The 19,108-nt window shown below is 44.9% G+C and overlaps 1 protein-coding gene across 3 annotated transcripts in view; it reads left to right on the top strand.

Moving 5' to 3' along the window:
- Positions 1-19,108, top strand: part of Fars2 (phenylalanyl-tRNA synthetase 2, mitochondrial) — a 423,978-nt gene that overhangs the window by 391,511 nt on the left and 13,359 nt on the right. The gene's annotated exons all lie outside the window — the stretch shown is intronic.

Here is a 19,108-nt window from a genome sequence, read left to right as displayed (position 1 = left end):
GTCTATAGTGAGGTCAGTGAACGAGAGTCAGAACACTACCAAAGATGAATGGCAGACACACAAGTGAATGCCGATTGTGTCAAAGTAGCCAAGAGAGCAGAGGTTGTTTTCCAGTTTTCCAGATACACAGCTATCTATATGATTAAAGGGGTGCTTTTATCAGCAGAAACCTCAAACTTTTATATAAGTTTAAAGTAATTTTTTTATCATTATTTCTGCAAAATGTTTTTATTAAAGGAAACACCATATGGTAACAGCAAGAAGAGCTGGTTACAAGTCACGAAGCTAGTCAGATTCCTTTCCAACAGTTAGATCCAAAATACTTATCACAGACCCTACATTTAGAAGAAAAAAGTCGAAGCTTCAGGGATCCCAAAAGAAAACTTCCATGAACAATTGGTACATTGTTGTTTTCATGTTCTAGATGCAAAACGAAAGCGTATAAGGTGAGAAGTTAAGTTCAAAGTATTTAACAACCAGTGGCTCCTGGCTCTGATTCTTCACAGCATACATGTTGGGCACCAAGGCGTTCCATCAGATGGTTACTCCCACCCTCCTTCTCTCATTGTACCGAGTCTGTACCCACTACTACTTTCTATCTCTGTAACTGTTGTCTTATGTGCGTGTCATCGTACTCCGTGTGACTTTCCCAGTGGGTTTTCTACACTGCATAATTCCCTTGAAATCTCTTCGAGATGTGTCATGTGTCAAACAAGAATCATCCCTCCTGCCTGTTCAAACAGCATTTCCCACGACGGCTGGCTGGACACCCTCTGTCCCTCTCCTCAAATCCCTAGTACCAACCCTCTGCTAAATGTGTTCTTTCCCTCATTTGATGTGATGGTCTCAGTATCTCTATAAATAGATATTCTCATTCATGCCAGTTGGCAAGAGCAATGATTAAGGCTTAAAAAAATAAACCTTACCAAGATCAGATACCAAAGCCAAATTTAACACAAGGTTTAAAAGCACCTAGAGCCTGTAGTCCAAAGTGACAAACAGACCCAAACCCCTGGATATGCAAGCACTTGCTCCCTCCTCTGAGAACATCCTCATCCCACGATACTTGGTTCATTCACTCCTCTCTGCTATGACCAGGGTTCACAGACTCTCTTCCAACATTCTCTCTTCCACTTGCCCTGGGCTGCCTTCCAAGTGAGCGGACTTGCTCCCTGCTGCCTTGGGGGATGTGGGCTCCGTGTGTAATGGAATAGTCAGCACTGATGCACCAGTCGGAGCTGTTGCGCACCACCTCCCCTCAGCCTTCTGCACATTCTCCTTGTGTCTGTGTCTCCTGATTCATTCCCACTGTGCGCACAATTAGGATTCCAAACAGCTGGGAACATCTCTAGCATCAAGGCTTAGCTCAGGAACATTTGTGACTATCTACTAGCATCCAGGGTCTCTTCCACAGCTTCCTGGTCTGCTTGCCCCAGATGACTTCTCTCTAGGTGTCGAGTCTCCAAGTTCATCAGGCTCCTGGGCTCTATTCTAGGTAAAATCAACTACCATAGCCTCTGTTTATTCTGCTCCAGACAGAAAGAGTCTGTATATATTGGCTTTGGGAAACACAGTCCCAAGTCTTTCAGGACTAATGCATACCTACAGCCAGTATTATCCCCCAAGTTTCCTCAGGGGGGAAAATATCTCACTGGGTTTGCTGCTTCCTAAATCATGTCCTAGCATTTGTTACAAGAATGCTCGTGCGCAGTGGGCTCCTTGGACATGTGTTGGTTTCTCCTTCCCATGAATCCAATTTGACATGCAGGTCACTCTCCCAAGGCTCTGCATTTATTCATCTCGTTTTCTTCCCATCCTCTATTGCGTCACCTTCTTCCTATACTGTAGCTCTTCCCAGATTGCTTATCCCGCTCATTCTAAACATAGTTTCTACAAAACAAAAATGTCTAAGGAATGAAAGTAAGAGGAGGTGTAGACATTCTGATGGGATAAGAGTTCCACTAGGTTGTTAACTGTTTTATTTCCTCCATGGCACTTGGTGCCTTCAAGACTCTGGCTTCGATGAGAATTTTGATGGTCAAATGTTTTTGCTTCAGTACAAAGCTTCCCCCCTTTTTTTCCCCCTCTGTGGGAATATTTTTCTTAGTTTGGTTAGCTGCTTGCTTTCCTCTACCTGCCTATGGACTCACCACTACTTCGCTCCCCTACGTGCCTCCCACATTTCTCAGTGTCTGCAAAGAGGAAGATGTGTTTAAGAGTATTACAGCCAAGGAAAGAGAAGCATGGAGCATTGTTCAAGCAGGCAAACATCTTATCCCATAGTAGTTACTTTATAATAGAAAATCAATCTTAAAGGAACTCTTGAACACAGAAACAAAGCAAATAGGCACATTTCTGCTGGCAAACTGGAGTCAGCACTGTTGGGAGAATTTGTGCTTTTGTCTAGTGGCCAACCAGTGGCCTTCAAGATGTGTATGTGTTTGAATGGGGGCAAGTATAAGATTCTTTCTTTAGGAAGACATTCATTCTATAAACTGTGTAAATATCTGAACTGTAACTCATCCTGAGCCCTTTTCATTCATGCTGTGTTTGTTCCTTTCTCTGCATATAGTGAAAAAGTTAATTGCTTAAGTCAGGCATAGTAAGAGATTAATAATGCAAATAGAATAATTAGAATGATGTATTATAATAAAACTTAATCAAAATTCATAAATTATTTATTTCTAGAATTTTCCACTTACTATTTCAGTCATCAGTTGACCGTGTATTAACTCCATCCCTATGAAGTATATCAGAAAAGTCTGTAAGAGGATCATGAGGCAGATGCTGGATACGTGGGCCTAGTGGATCAATGATAGCATCAATCTTTGGTGCCTTGTAGGTTACATCTAGTGATGTGAATTTTGCAATCCTCTCCCAGCAGTAATCCCAAGCCCTGTCAAGAGCCTTGAGAGGAGCCCTTCAAGGATTCCAACATCATATGAAATGACAGCTGAAGCTCGTTTCAAACATTTCACTGTTCTCACCCTGTGATGAGACAGCTTCAAGTTAGGGATGTTTGTCCTTCAAAATGCCATACTGGAAAACATAGAGACCTTCCTTCCTCCACCTTAGCTCTATGCACTGGTACCTGCAGTCCTAAAGAACAGCATGTCAGCCCCGAAACCTGCATGACCTTTCTTGTGGTGGCTAAAAGTCATTGTGTTTGTCATGGCCTCCTGAGTACTTCATTGGTGCTTCCAGTTTTGTTGTTCACTGTATAAAGCATTGGCTAGGAACATTAGAAGGTGAAATCCATGCCTTTTCATGACCTTCTGAAAGGTTCATGGTAGGTCTCAAGCCACACAGATCAGAACAAAACTATGTTCCCTCTAGTGCTCATCCTCATACTGAGAACTGCGTTCACATTTCGAGGAGATTTCTAAGGGAGGTCACTATCGGCAGGTACCTAGAAAGGGTATTCATTGAGAATTTGCTGAGTCTGAAGTTGGCTGTTTCACTCTTGTGTAGGTCATCTTTCCAAGATGATAACAAAACATGTAAGATCTGGTTCATGGTCTCGGAGGTTTCAGTTGATGCTCTGCTTAGCCCCACTTCTTTTAGAACTACAACATGACAGACAGCATCATGTCGAGAACACATTGATGGTCAAAGACATTCACCTAATTAATATCTTTCCCCCAGAAAAGAAAGGAAAATCCCTTTGCCCAATTCATCCCCATTCTTTCAAGTTTCCATAATCTCCTAGTAGCACCATTGTCTGGTGACTAACCTGTATGTTCAGCATGTGAAAAATCCAGATGTAACACTGTTCCTTGAAGGAAATAAAAAACAAGTTATTCTGTCAACAGGTATTTAAGAAATGTGAATTACTTACACTGTTACACTAATAGGTTTCCATCCATTAACAGCTAAATATTAAGTTCTCTTCTCTCTCTCTCTCTCTCTCTCTCTCTCTCTCTCTCTCTCTGTGTGTGTGTGTGTGTGTGTGTGTGTGTGTGTGTGTGTGTACGCTCCCTCAGCATCCTCCCTAGGAACTGGCTCAGGAATGAGTGATTGGTATTGGTGTAGCTATTGGTAGAGAGAAGTTGAGCTAGGCCTGCGTCCTCCTCTAGGGAGTACTCAGGGAATGTGTTTTCCTGTGGGTGAAAACCTGGATTCACTGGTACAAATCTGAGGGCCATGCCACAGTGTGTGAAGGAGCAAGCCTGAAAAGGCAGCAAAAAGTCCAAACCAGGGTCTCCACTGTGGGACAGTGTCCTCCCTGCCTACTCAGCAGAATAAGTATGATCCAACAGAGCCCTGCAGTCTTAGAGGCTGTCATGTTTGGGGATTCTATTGGGACCAGCAGTACATCTGAGTGACAGTGATCCGTGTGTGAGCATTCTGCCCATCAGTGAGGGTCTTTTGAGATCAGTTCTATATAGCGTCTACCTATGGAGGAGCCAGAAGCTCTAGAAAGCTCAGCAGCTTTCCTGAGTCCAGAACTAGTAGTTAGCAGAGCTGAGTACAAACCCATTCTGCCTTATTCCTACATAACCTTCCTTCCAAAAGTCTCCATCCATCCCTGTATCCGGAGCAGCATGCACCCAGAAAGCACACAATTTTCTCAGAAGCAAGAGGAAAGTGTCACACCACTCTGCCTTAGAGCCTAAGTACTGGAAGAGCATAGAGCAAGAGCTCATCTGCTTCTGCGCTGAGCCTCCCAGCTGCAGGGCAGTCCTGTAGTTGGTATGTAGCCACGGGAACTGCACAGAAGGCGGCCTTTTAAATCTTAAGTCCTTTTTATTATCACATATAACACACATATAGAAAAAGGTCATAAAATATAAACATGCAGTATAATGAACACTATAAACACAATGCCCCAATCAAAATCTGTTCAGATTTGGCAATTATACCATCAGTGACAATGATCATCCTGGGTGTTTTCCCCCAGCCTGGTCATGACTATATCTGCAGCATTTGTACTCTCTAGAGAAAGTCATGATATTTATACCATAGACAAAACCACTTATGACATACTGAGTATCCACAGATAACACCTACAAAACCATGCCTGGCTCCATGCCACAACTCTAATTCCAGCACTGGAAAGGCAGAGGTGAGGAAATCAGCTGTTCCAGGCCAGCCTTGACTACATCATGAGTTCAATGCCAACCAAAACACAAACAAAAGGGATGCTCTACAAAGAAGCCATTAAAAACCTAACACTCCTTTCTGGGTCAGGGCAACAGCAGTGGCAGAACCCTAGTTAGCTTTTTCCTACACTAGGACTCCTGCCATGGTAAGTACTTGGGGGGAATGGGCTCTGAAGAGATTTCCAGGAAATAAAACATTTGAATGGTTGAGGGACGAGATAGCTATCCTTCTCAATGGGGTCTTGCCCTTTGCCCTTCTCATGCCTGGAATATAATCCTGGCCTTTTGTGTGAGGGTCAGGGCACACCCAAATTTGTAGAGCAGCCATCTTCATTAGACACACTTCTCTGTGTGTGTGGACTTTAATAATCCTTTCTTTTTTCATAAGTATCCCATGTTGGTAAGTGCCAGTTTCTATCTGTGAATGTCTCTTGTCTTTTTGTGTTTTTTTTTTTTTTTTCTTTTGGCTTTTCGAGACAGGGTTTCTCTGTATAGTCCAGGCTGTCCTGGAACTCACTTTGTAGACCAGGCTGGCCTCAAACTCAGAAATCTGCCTGCCTCTGAATGTCTCTTATCAATGAGTCTTTATTGGCTCTTTTCAAAGATAGCCGAATAAAAGGATCCTTTTGAAGATAACATGCAATGTCCATACTACAAGGCAGAGAAATGGTGAATCGGGAGCCTGTAGAGGCACCTTTGTACCAAAGTGAGTCCTCAGTGGCCTGCATGGGACACACAGGCCCCTGGGGAAAGTTCACCAGTAACAGAAACCAGAATTCCCTCGATGTAGGAGAAGGTGTCCTCAGCTGCTGCTACCTATGAGAAAGGCTAATGAGGATGTCCCCTCTTGCTCATGTTGGCCCTTCTTTTAGGTCTTGAATTTCAGCGACAAAGAATATCTTCTAGCCCAGATGACTCCTTTCATTATTTTAATTACTAAGGTAGTCTGTATGATCCCAAGCATTCCCAGGCAACGATCACATAATTAGTTTTGTACACTGCTGAGACCAGCCCAAAGCCAAGCTTTCTGTTAAGCACCTGCTCTTGTGAGCAAAAACAGTGTGCCATTAAATGGAAGAGGAAAATTAAAAGGATATATGTATGCGCACACATATATACATGTACACACAGACATACACACACATACATAGACTCATGTTCAGTTTTGATGATGTCTAATTCATGTGCTTGACACTGGCAGCTTGTCTGGTTGCTATAGTCCCTGAGCACTTTGGGGATAGATCATATGGAGGCTTTCACCCCCATATCATTGAGATCTTGCTCTTCAGTCGTCCCCCCCCCCCCGCCCCCCAGCCACAGAGGTTGGCCTAGTATTTGCAAACCAAAGTTCTTTGCAACTAGCACCTACTTAGACCAGCAGCTTCAGAGAACAGTGGCCCAGCTTTTGAGCAGTAGCAGCAGGATTTAGTGAAGACACAAGGGCCAACCAGAATAAAGCTAAACAGATGGGACCAGGAAGTGGTGTTGGGTCTTACTCACTTTGTCCTATAAGTACCAGTAGTGCTCAATGGCTGTCTCATTGTTTATCCCCTGCCGTTGGCCAGGCTCAAAGAGACTGCCATGGTCAAGAGCCAAGGAGAAGGCACCACATGCACCCAGCTAACCACCCAGTGTGAAAAAGAGGCCAGGCCTAAAGTCAGTGAGCAGCACACACGGAAGGCTTAGAGCTTGATGGGGAATAGTGTGGCTTCTATCAGGCATCAGGGAGGGCTGCACGAAGATGGGACCCACTGAGTAAGCGCAGGAGATGAAGGAATGAATCCTACAGTGACCCTGGAAAAGTCATTCCCAGCAGAGGAAAGAGCCATTGGAAAGATTCAAAGGCCGAGAGCCCCAAATTTGAATCGATAGATAATGGGAACCAACCCACAGCCTGCATTAGTCGGTGCAGGTCGATTGGGTATGTTTACTGGAGATAGTCAGAAATTGCAGCTAAGGTCTAGGTCACACAGATCCTGTAGGCCTGTGAAAGGCTGACTCTTATCTAAATAGCTAGAGAATGCTTTGCACGTGGAGCAGAAATAGTGAAGCTTGACTTAGAACTTTGCCTACTCAGAATGCAAAGGTGGATGCAAGGCACAAATAGGCCATTGTGGAAACTGAAATGAAGATGGTGAAAGCTGAAATGAAAATGGTGTGTGTGTGTGTGTGTGTGTGTGTGTGTGTGTGTGTGTCCATCCATGTGCCACAGTATTTATGTATGGATGTCACTACTTGTGGAATTCACTACCACTTCTGCCAAGGTCCTGGGATCACACTCAGGCCCTCAGACCCAGCAGCAGGCACCTTCACCCTCTAAGCCTTCTTGCCAGGCCTGTGCCCACTTTTCTTATTCTGTATGTGTGAGCATGAATGTGCACACCTTGATACAGATGCTAGAGGCCAATCTTGGCTGTCATTTCAGCCACTGTCTCTCTTGTTTTCTAAAGGAGAGACAGGACCTTGCTGGCTAGAAAGCCTCAGGGAATCCATCTGTCTCTGTTTCCCAGACACTGGAATTAGAAGTATGTGCCACCACTCCCAGTGTTTTATAGATAGGTTCTAGGGGTCAAACTCAGGTCCTTTACTGACCCAGCCATCTTTCCAATCCCCACACACATTTAAATTGTCCTCATCCATACACCATCTAAGGACCAACGGTGATTATGCCAATTCTATGACTGCCTGTCCCTATTGGATATAAATAAGTAACGTACTGTCATGTCTGCAATATCCCATGGTCACATAGGCCAGGGCCATGGTGCAGCATGGAAGGGAATCATTCAAGAGCATCAATACCACATGGCAGGAGTCATAGGCCAGATACCGTGAAGGACAAGTGGAATGGACACTTGAGCAGCCACCAGTGTCCTAAATGTAGCCTCAGAGATGGTAAGTCACTTGCTGAACCCACACAGCATCCTGCGAGTCATAGGCAAAGTCAGCAGAAAACCACCTGCTGTTAAACAATGCTTTCTGATTACTAAAATAGTCATCACCCATCGTTAGCTCCTCAAGACACCTCGTGTTCTCATTATTGAGTTTAGATTCCAGTTTATTTTTAAAAGTCTATATTCAAACTCTCCATTTTCTCTAATTCTAAGCTCATTCTTTTTTATTTTTAATTCATTTCATTTATTCTACTCTTGTCCATTACATCCTGACTGCAGTTCTTGCTCCCTCCTCTCCCCCAGCGGGACTCCATTTCTGAAATGAAATGGAAGAGGAGTGAATGGGGGTGAGGCTGGGAGTAGAGGAGGGAGGGGAAGCTACAGTTAGGATGTAAAATTCATTCATTCATTCATTCATTTTAAAAAGAGCAGGCCTCCCAGGGATAACAACCAAGAACTGCATAACAATAAGACTAGACACAAACCCTCACCTCAAGGCTGGGAGAGGCAACCTGGGAGGAGCCTTGGGACCTCAGAGGAGGAGCCAGGCAGCGGTAGCTTAGTCTTACATTTCCTGTGCGTGTGTTAGACCACTTAAGATTAAACCTTTCTATGATGCAGATTTAACAAAAATTGTTCAAATTCTGTCCGTCTATGAGTCTGGTTTTGAGAAAGGTCCCTACTTCACTGTCCCCACCCATTCCTGCCTTTGTCTTCCAGACTCCACCTGACACCTCCTTTGCCACTCTTGTCCACCAGTGTCTGGACCCCTCTATTCATGGTTGACCAAGGGAGAAAACAGCACCTCATGTTTGAGCAAAAGCTAAAACAAACAAACAACAACAAAAGACTCATATGTAGTAGAAATACAAAAGACACAGCCCCCTCAAATACAGAAAGTGTGACAAGGAGTAGTGTAGAGAGTTGTGGCAAACTCAACCCCTCACCCCCGGCCCAGCCCCAGCGACTGTGCTTGAGGATCTCAACCATTTCCCGCACCAAGAATACTGAAGGCAGGGGGCTCGGCCAGCCAGGCCTCGTGGCCACAGGCAAGAATGAGAAGCAAGAGTGAAAAGTGCTAATAAAAAGGGCAAGCACTGATTTCCAGTGGATGTCAGTGTGCCGAACACTGTCGCTTTGTCCCAACATGAGTGAAACTCAGAGAGGTAGGTAACTTGCTCAGACACAGCACAGGGTACTGACAGAGCCTGGAACAGTAGTAGGAGCTAAGTCAGCTATCACCAGCCAGTCCTCAATACTTCCTATTTGTGCATTCAACAGATAACACAGTGCTGACTTCAGGAAATGCCATGGATTCTGACAATTTGCTTTCTGATTTACATATGGTCAGTCTGAAACAGCAACAGGTTGTGTCTGCTACTGTTTTAAGAGGTCCATTACAAATTTCCCTTCCTCTGGCAAGTTCAGGTATAACTGAGAAACAGATACAGCAATCAGACAGATACGACCCCAATAGAGCATTATTTCTAACAAGGCTGCATAAATCTGCTGGCTCCTGAGGCTACCTCCCTGGGAATCCACACCCAGTCAACCTTCAGGGATAGCCGTCCATCTAAAGGCCCGGCCCTTCCTCAGGAAGATGCCATGAAGGTGGCACCATGTATTCTCTCTTCTTCCTCCATTTCCGCAGACTAACCTTCCTCCCAGGAAGCAGCTCTGGCAGGGGAGGGCAGCATGGGGAACACCTGAGGAACCCAGGAGAGACTGTTGATTGCAGGTGGTAGAAACACAGCATGCTACACAGCAGGCAAAGGCCAGCTGCAGAGACTCTCTTTATATGAAGTGGCGGCAGCCTAACTAAGTTCCTTAAGCAAGGATGTAGCATGGTCAGGTTTTTGGGTTTTTTTTTTTTCAAGGATCCCACCACCAGTCGGGGAGAGTGGGTTGGGAAAGGCCAACTGCAGGGATGGGAGTATCATAAAAAGGGGGACTATAGTTGCTCATTGAACAGCTGGCCAGGCTGGATGGAAGGCTCTGGAGGAGGCTGGTGAGGGCCTATGTGTGGCCTGCTATCAGCTCCTCTTCAGGACAAGTCCTAACCTGGGTCGAAATGGACACAGCTTGGAGGAGATGAAGGAAACAACTGTAGCAAGCATGTCAGATATCCTGCATGCTGCACCAAGAGCCCCAACCCTGGCCTGAGCCTTCAGAGCTCAAAGCTCTCAGGAAACATTGTGTTCTGAGTTACTCCCCCAGTGTGGAGATGCCTTTCTTTCAGTATCTTAACAGTTTACTAAGCATCTCACAGCTGTGACAGCAGTGCAGGCTGCTTCTGCCTCCCGCCTCTGCAGAAGTGCAGGTGTGATTGACAGGATAAGAAACACATTTGAGTATTGATGGAAGAGTTTCTGAGCCTTCCATGGGGTAAGAAGGTCTGCATTCATCTGCCATCCAGCACACATCAGCCCAGACCCTTGGGGAGAGCATCATGGTGGGCCCTGAGGACAAAACAGTGCAGGAGGGATGCAGTCTCTAATCTCTGAGCAGAAGGTGGTGAAGTGCAGGGGCACATATGGAAGAGAGCAGTGTTCTCAAGATGTGGAATCTGCCCAGAAGCCTTGCATCAGATGATGGGCAAAGACAGTGTGTGCATATGCACAGTGGGTTTTAATGCAGCCATAAAGAAGAATGAAATTCTGTCATTCGTAGGAAAGTAAAGGGAACTAGAGATCATCAAACTAAGTGAGGTAAGTCAAACATGAAAAGACAGAGCATGCGTGTTCTCTCATATGAGCAATCTCGATGTTATACATAATGTGTGCATGTGTACACACACACATACATACACACAATGTGAGAGTAGAAGAAGTCCAGCGCAACAGGGGAGGTTAAGAGAGTAATAGAGAAAAGAGGAGTGTGTCACAATGTCTTTTATGTGGATGTAGATTTAAATACATATTTAAATGTATACAGAAGACATGAAAGCATAATAGTAACATTGGTAGGGAAGACTGGGGAAGGAAGTGGTGAATATGAAATAAGTATGATGACATACACGTATAAAAATGGTAATGAAACCTGTTGCTTTGTACAACTAAAAGTAATCAAAAGCATAGCATTCTCAGCAGCCCTCATGGGAGCACTGGCAGAGTGGAATACAGACTACCCTGTACCAGCACAGTACCAACTAGACTGCATCCCTTCCCTGCCCCCTCAGTTAGTCGGGATTATGGTATACAAGGCAGTGATCACAGTAAAGAGTCACACTCTCATGAAACTTGGGTGTGGAAGAGGTGAATGACAAAAATGTCACCACCAAGTGTTGAAGCCCAGTGGAGAACAAACTGCTTTAAGACAGACTCAACTTCAGCTCATGAAAATACCACTGAGAGGAGTGACAAGGAGGCAGACAAAAGAGAGTATGGATGCTGTGAGACAAGGTCCCAAAGAATCTGAGGCATGCTGAAGGATGCCGATGGCCAAATGAACTTTAAAGGATATGATTACAGAGCCAGTGGCAAGTTTGCTGGCAGGAAGGTGATGAAATTTCTAGGCAGCTTCTCCTTGATCCAGCATGAAAGAAGGTCATCTTCAAGAATGACTATTGAAGATGGGCTCCCTCTACCTTCTAGGTTATCTCAAAGCCCCTTGTTGGCGAACCTACCTTGTTTTCTTGGTTGGTTGGTTGGTTAGTTGGCTGGCTGCTTGGTTGATTGGTTTGTTGATTGATTGGTTAGTTGGTTTGGGGTCTTGTGTTAGCATTTCCTGCCCTTTTCTGCCCCTGCTTTGCTGTGCACCCAGCTGACTCAGTCTAGAGTGTGTTGCTTCATTTTCAACACCAGAGTGACTACCATAAACATTTGAAGTAGGATGTATTTTGAGGAGCTAGAGTAGGATCCTGATACCATATGTGTTTCTGGATTTAAGCATGTGCTGTGACCCAAACTCAAGTCTTACAAATTGTATTTGAAACCTGTGTTTCCATAAAGTGCCCTCCTTGGGTGATGAGTTATTTTGGAGAAATTGCAGAGGTTGTCAGTCTAGGGAAGGCAGCCAGTGGTGGCCCGTGTCAGCTCCATCAAATGTACTTGGTCCTGTGCAGCTTTTAGCTTGCCAAACAGTGGCATCATGCAACCTGGATATAGGGTACTGCTGTCCTGGACACTTGTTAGTTGGTCCAGAAATAAAGCCACAGCACTTCCACTAAGTAACAAACAACTTTCTGGTGAGCAGACAGCAAGCTCAACAATAAGCCATCATCTTGACGTCCTCCACCTCTGTCCTCACGGAGCATGTGTTCTAGTGTGAAAGCCTGTATGTAAATCCAGTTCTAAGGATGAAGCCTTCCATCCAGAGAAGTAGGTGAAAGCATGCCTGTCCTCTGTCTGCCTCAGGTCCCTGGTAGGCCTGGAGGGAGCCTGCACGCCTAAAGCATTCCCAAGTTGTGCTGAGGGAGACAGACCCTCCTCCCCTAGGACCATAACTCCCTTCCCTCTAGTATCCTGTCTGTAATCCCATAGTACCCCTGGACATGCAAACACTAGGTCATTCCTCACTTAGGATAATAAGCCCTTGATGACGTGGGAGGGGACTCTGGGTCTCTTTACACTTAGACATTATTCCCTCCACCCTAGTTTACCAGAGAGTGTTCTCCTAAATGTTTCTTGTTTATAGCATAATGGTACCTTTCTCCCACTTATCACCTTGTCAGTGTTAGCAAATTAAAAACCTCCCTCCAATTGGCTTTGCACTGGCTCTGCTTTTAGGTTCCCCTGGGTGCTTCCCCTGCCCCTTCTTTTATCATGAAGGGCCAGCCTCACTGTCTCCTTGTGATGTACAGAGATTCCCAAGACAGGAAAGATCAGTGATTTAAAGGAAACACTAACGTGTCCTCTCTCAGCCCCTCCCCTTCCAAGATGCTACAACCAATACATCAGGGCTCTGGCCCCACGTGCAGAGCTCCAGCTAAATCATAGGAAACGTTTAATTAAAAGACAAATGGCAAAATAAGGCTGTGGCGGGTGCTTTCTAATTGTGGTTTGTTAGACTTTAATTACTCGTCATAAATTGTGAAAGCTAATCCACAGTGTGCCTCTGTGCACCCCGTTCTCCTTCATCACAGAGACGTGTTCTCGGCTGCTGACAGCATGGGCTTCCTCTTCAGCATGCAGTGATCTGATCTCACATGACAGTGACTCAGCAGCTTGCCAAATCCAATTAGCAGCTTTGTGGCTGCTTATTCCCATCAGCTAGAGCAAAGTCTGGCTGTGAACCCCTCTTAGCCAGGTCTTCCGGTCCGTAGCCCACTTGTTTGTTACCAGCAATGACCCTTGCCAAGGATGGACAGAACAAATGTAGGGTCCCTTGGTGAGTTAGAAAGGTACTTTGTCCGACTTGCCGACTTTTAGTCAGTACTTACCAGAGATTGAGAGAGAATTAGTGATTCTGGAACTGGGCAGGCAGGGTTTCAGGGTTTGGCCATCTAATTCCAATGCAGAATTGAGACCCAGAATGTTAGGCACTTGCTCAGAATGACATAGGTGGAATCTTCATGTCACCGCAATACCAACCTTCTGACCCCAGGCATTGCTCTTGCTTTGGACCCCATGTCTACCACCAAGAGCCGGAGCCACCTAAGGAAGGGTAAATATGGCAAGGAAAGGGCCTCAGCAGTCCCTGTTCTACCTAGCAGGACAAAGTGGTAAATCGGATGCTCTTTCTGGTTATGTTTGTGTAGTAAATGAGATAGCTGTGTAGAAGTGCTCCTAAATGAAGTAGGGACTCATATTTTCATCAGCTAAAGATCCCTTCATAGTTCACATGCATTGAAGCAAAGGAGAGAGAAGAAAGTAGACAAGAGAACATACGTTACGGGGGAAATAATACAATTCAAAGTCACTTCCTCAAAACATTGAATGACATGGGCAGAAGAGTCTCTAGGCTATCAGTGTATTTGATTGATAAGAAAGAGAAAGGGTGACTTCTTGGATAATTTTACTTAGGGGCCTAGGGTTATTATTTAAATCACTATTCCAGAGGTAGAGCTCTGTTAGCTGCCTCCTGGGACACGTGCCTGTGCTTTGCAAGTTGCTGCTTCTGTTGTTGGAACCTTCTGTCTAAACCCAGAGGCCTCTGTAAATGCCGGGCTTCACTGAACTGTAGAAGTGATCAGGGCAGCGTGGAGCTGGCAGCAGTCCTGTCTGTCTTCTCCACCCAGCAGCTCCCCATGTGACAGGAGCTGATTTTATGGTTGTGTCCTGTCTCTTAAAAAGGAAACTATAGGGCTGTAATCTCTCATTCTCTCCCTTGTTTTGGTTCTTCTTGTGGGTAACTGTTACACCAACCAGGATGTAGCTTCTACATCTCTTTCTGGGAGAGTCACTAGCCACTTCCAGTAGGGCAAATGGAGAGCAGATTGAACCAGTCATGGTGGGCTGACAGCAAATCCACAAGATTGTCCTGTGCTCAGAAAGCTCACTTGGAGGGACTGTAGGAAATAGTTGTCCAGTGTTTGACACACAGTGGCCAACTTCCAGTTAATGTCAATTTTCTTACTGGTTTGTGTCTTCTATGTATTTAAATCCTAGGACACAGAACTTTTTCTCAAAATAAATGTCTTTGTTGTTAATTAAGCAAGTGAATTAATCAAGGTCATAATTCTAATAACCATTGATCTAACTACTCTCTTTCATTAACTGTTAGATCTTGCACACATGCAGTCACTTTCTGCATAGTCAAGTCTCAGAGAACGATAGGCTAATACATGAAGAACGTTTCCCCACAATGTCATGGCCTTCACAGTTTCTAAGATGTTGTTCAACCAATAGCAGCATCAGTCACTTAAGGACTCATTTCCCAGGATGTATCTCTATTGATAAGTGATGTACAACTCTATAAAATACATTTTATCAGTCTTGTTTAAAATCGTCCAATCTGAGGCATTGCTGAGAGTCGGCCTTTGTAGCCCCAAAATGCTGTCCTCTTAGTCCTTCCCTTGTGAGGTGGAGCGCTGACTAGAGACAGTCAACATTTCCTAAGCCACTCAGGGAACTTTAAGCAATTCTATCTAAAATGGAGAGTCTCTGGGCTTCTGACACCACAGTGTGACAAAGTCCTTGTGAATGCACCCCCACCCCACTGTCACATCTGTCATCATCCTGCTGTTGATGGATTCTTGCTTCCTGTCTTATTTCAGCCTGCTCCCTGAAATAGTCCTCACGAGTCTCTGACTGGGAGCATGGGAATCCTGTGTGTATTTTAGTTTAGCCATTCCAGAGTGGCAGCTTAGCTGGCTAGAGCATGGGGGTATCCTGCTAAGACTAAGCCATGTGCCTGGCCTTTCTGTGGCTGTGGGAAAATCTGTTTCCCTTCCAGGCCTCTCCTCCCTAGGTATCTTCAGGACATCTCTTTGTAGCACAGGGCATAAAATAAAGACTGGGTTGTTTGTTTGTTTTTATGTTCCCCTCATTCAGGACTTTACTGTGCCTCCTGGGAATCCCATTAATTCTGGAAGCTTCGATCTCATCCCTTCTTCAGGTGCTGCTTTACCTTTGTATTCTAGCATTTGCATTTCTTCACACGCACTGCTGCTGCTCCTCCTCCCCGTCCTTCTTCTCCACCCCTTCCTCCTCCCCTTCTTCCTTCTCCCCTCCTTTTTCCCCCTTTTTTTCTCTTTCTCCTTCCCCCTTCTTCCTCCCCCTCTCCTTCCTTTTTGAGAGGCATGCTCACAGTATAGCCTAGGCTGGATCATTCTATCTCAGCCTCTGAGTGCTAGGATCCAGGCTTACACTGTGTCCTCTCATGTTTTCACTTCTGTTTTTCTCCCCACTGCTTTCTAAGCTGAGTTCCACAGATGTGTTCTCCACTTCACTGATCTGTGTCTAACCTGTCATTTAACCCTCTGCTCCTCTTAAGTCACAACTACAATCTTATTTCTACAAATGTTTATGTAAATAGCCTTTTCCTTAATGTTTTACACATAGACACACACACACACTTGTTTTTGTGTTTTAAAGTAGAGCCTTATTATGAAGTCCCAAGCTAAGCTGAAATTTGCAATCCTCTGGCCTTTGCCTCCACTGTGCAGTTATAACTTTGGGCTTTGAGGTTGTGTTTGCTGAACTGTTTGCTGGGTGATCTCTCATGTTAGTCTTCCTCCTTGGATACCTCAGTACTTTCTCTCCCTAGCTATCCTAGGGTTGAGACTTCCCAGAAGCAATTTTACGCTCCTGTTTTTAGCCCTAGGATCTGGGGTGCATGCATGGTGGCTCAGGAGTCAGCCTGAGATGCATTTGGAGGTTTGATTTTTCAGGGTGGCCTCATTTCTTGTGTCCTCACAATCTACACATAGCCAAGAACCCTCCTCTCTGATCTTCATGGGTATATTGTTTTCCTAGTGTATGCTACACCAGGAAGCCAACCCTTTACGGCATCCACTCTGACAGGATCTTCCAAATAGCCAATGCTTTTGGCTCCATGTTAGCCTTGTTCCTTTTTAGGGTGGGGTCTTAGGGTTTTACTGCTGTGAACAGACACCGTGACCAAGGCAAGTCTTATAAGGACAACATTTAACTGGGGCTGGCTTACAGGTTCAGAGGTTCAGTTCATTCATCAAGGTGGGAACGTGGAAGCATTCAGAAGGCAGGCATGGTGCAGCAGGAGCTGAGAGTTCTACATCTTCATCTACAGGCTGCTAGCAGAATTATGACTTCCAGGAAGCTAGGATGAGGATCTTAAAGCCCACACCCATAGTGGCACACCTACTCCAACAAGTTCACACCTCTCCAACAGGCCCACTCCCTGGACAAAGCATATACAAACCATCACAGGTGGATATTAAAATTCAAACTCTAGGCTTCAGAGACTGACACTGCCCCCCTACTCCAGGGTGGAAGCACTGGAGACGTCCTGCTGCTATTTATGTTCTCCATTTTGGCATCTGGAAATTTCTGCCATGCTATCTTATCTTCCCCCATTTCCTTAAAACATTCTTCATGTATGTAATTTGTCCTGTGCAATTTGGCACATCTGGGTGTGTACAGCAGTAGGCTCTTTAGTCATCTTATTCTGACATCATTCTAGGACTTCTTAGTCATCCTGTCTTATGCTAAACTAAGTGCCACACTTAGAAAAGGTTACCATTGAAAAGAGACACATTCTCCAGTCACCGGTTCCAGCAATGTCTCCCAGACACAGCTTCTGTCCAATTCCTTGGTCCAGGAAAAAAATCAGCCTCAAGTGAAGGACCTAAGCACATGGACAACACCATTGTCCCTTTTCACCATGGTATGTGACACTGCCCTTGAGCCCTCATTTGAAATGGCACTTTGTCTCTGAAGCTAAGCCAATCTTCCTGAATTTCTCCAAAACATTTATAATGGACAAATTCAAGTTGAAAAAAATTGATCGTGTTTTTCTCCTGTACACTAGAAATCTAAGCCTTAAAAAAAAACGTTTCTTTCCTTGAAGTAGGAAAATACAGAAAGTGAGCACTACTCTTAACTGAGTCTGAATGTGGACAACTGCAAGTCAATAATACTGTTGGATGTTTTATTGACTCTGACTTTTACTTTATTAACACTTTGTTCCAAGTTGCTGACAAGGCTTTGCTTACATGACTTCAGTGCTTCCTAACTGAGGGAATATTTAGGAACAAATAATACTGCTTCTACCTTACTGAGAATTGGAGAGTAGATTCATCCAAGTAGCAGGAATGGGGTGACAAAAAAACCAAAAAACAAAAAGCCTTCCCCAGCCCCCCCTTATCCCAAGAAAAATTGTTTTTTTATAAGATCAGAAATAGAGTTTTAGAGTTCTATCTTCAAGGTTTTTTTTTAATTAGCTATTTTCTTTATTTACATTTAAAATGTTATCCCCTTTCCTGCTTTCCCCTCCAAAAACCCCCATCTCATCCCCCCTCTCCTGCTCACCAACCAACCCACTCCTACTTCCCTGTCCTGGCATTCCCCTAGACTGGGTCATGGAGCCTTCACAGGACCAAGGGCCTCTCCTCCCATTGTTGTCCAACAAGGCATCCTCTGCTACATATGCGGCTGGAGCCATGGGTCCCTCCATGTGTACACTTTGGTTGGTGGTTTAGTCCCTGGGAGCTCTGGGGGTATTGGTTGGTTCATATTGTTGTTCCTCTTATGGGGCTGCAAGCTCCTTCAAATCCTTGGGTCCTTTCTCTAGCTCCTCCATCGGGGACCTTGTGCTCAGTCCAGTGGTTGGCTGAGAGCATCCACCTCTGTATTTGTCAGGCACTGGCAAAGCCTGTCAGGAGACAGCTATATCAGTCCTGTCAGCAAGAACTTGTTGGCATCCACAATAGTGTCTGGATTTGGTGGTTGTATATAGGATGGATCCCCAGGTGGGGCAGTCTCTGGATGGTCCTTCCTTCAGGCTCTTCTCCACACTTTGTCTCTGTAACTCTTTCCATGGGTATTTTGTTCCCCCTTCTAAGAAGGACCGAAGTATCCATACTTTGTTCTTCCTTCTTCTTGAGCTTCATGTGGTCTGTGAATTGTATCTTGGGTATTCCAAGCTTCTGGGTTAATATCCACTTATCAGTGAGTGTATACATGTGTGTTCTTTTGTGATTGGGTTACCTGAGTCAAGATGATATTTTCTAGTTCCATTCATTTGCCTAAGAATTTCATGAATTTATCGTTTTTGGGTTTTTTTTTTTTTATGGTTTTAGAGCTTTATTGTAGAAAGGCAGGGGGAAGGAGAGAAGATAGACAGAGGCTGGCCATGGCCACATGGAGGGGTGGAGGGGGGGACGGGAGAGAGAAAGAGGGCTAGAGAGGAGAGTAAGAAAGGTGAAAGCTTAAAGAGCGAATTCGTTGTTTTTAATAGCTGAGTAATACTCCATTGTGTAAATGTACCACATCTGGGTTCTTTCCAGTTTCTGGCTATTATAAATAAGACTGCTGTGAACATAGTGGAGCATATGTCCTTATTACATGTTGGAGCATCTTCTGAGTATATGCCCAGGAGAGGTATAGCTGGGTCCTCAGGTAGTACTATGTCCAATTTTCTGAGGAACCACCAGACTGATTTCCAGAGTGCTTCTACCAGCTTGCAATCCCACCAGCAATGGAAGAGTGTTCCTCTTTCTCCACATCCTTGCCAGAATCGGCTTGAGTTTAGCCA

The sequence above is a fragment of the Mus caroli genome, unplaced genomic scaffold, assembly GCF_978045245.1.
Source record: "Mus caroli unplaced genomic scaffold, Mus_caroli_1 scaffold_15, whole genome shotgun sequence".
In the NCBI taxonomy this organism is placed as follows: domain Eukaryota; kingdom Metazoa; phylum Chordata; class Mammalia; order Rodentia; family Muridae; genus Mus; species Mus caroli.
The sequence above is the reverse complement of the archived record's forward strand: the minus strand, read 5'-3'. Positions and strand labels throughout refer to the sequence as shown.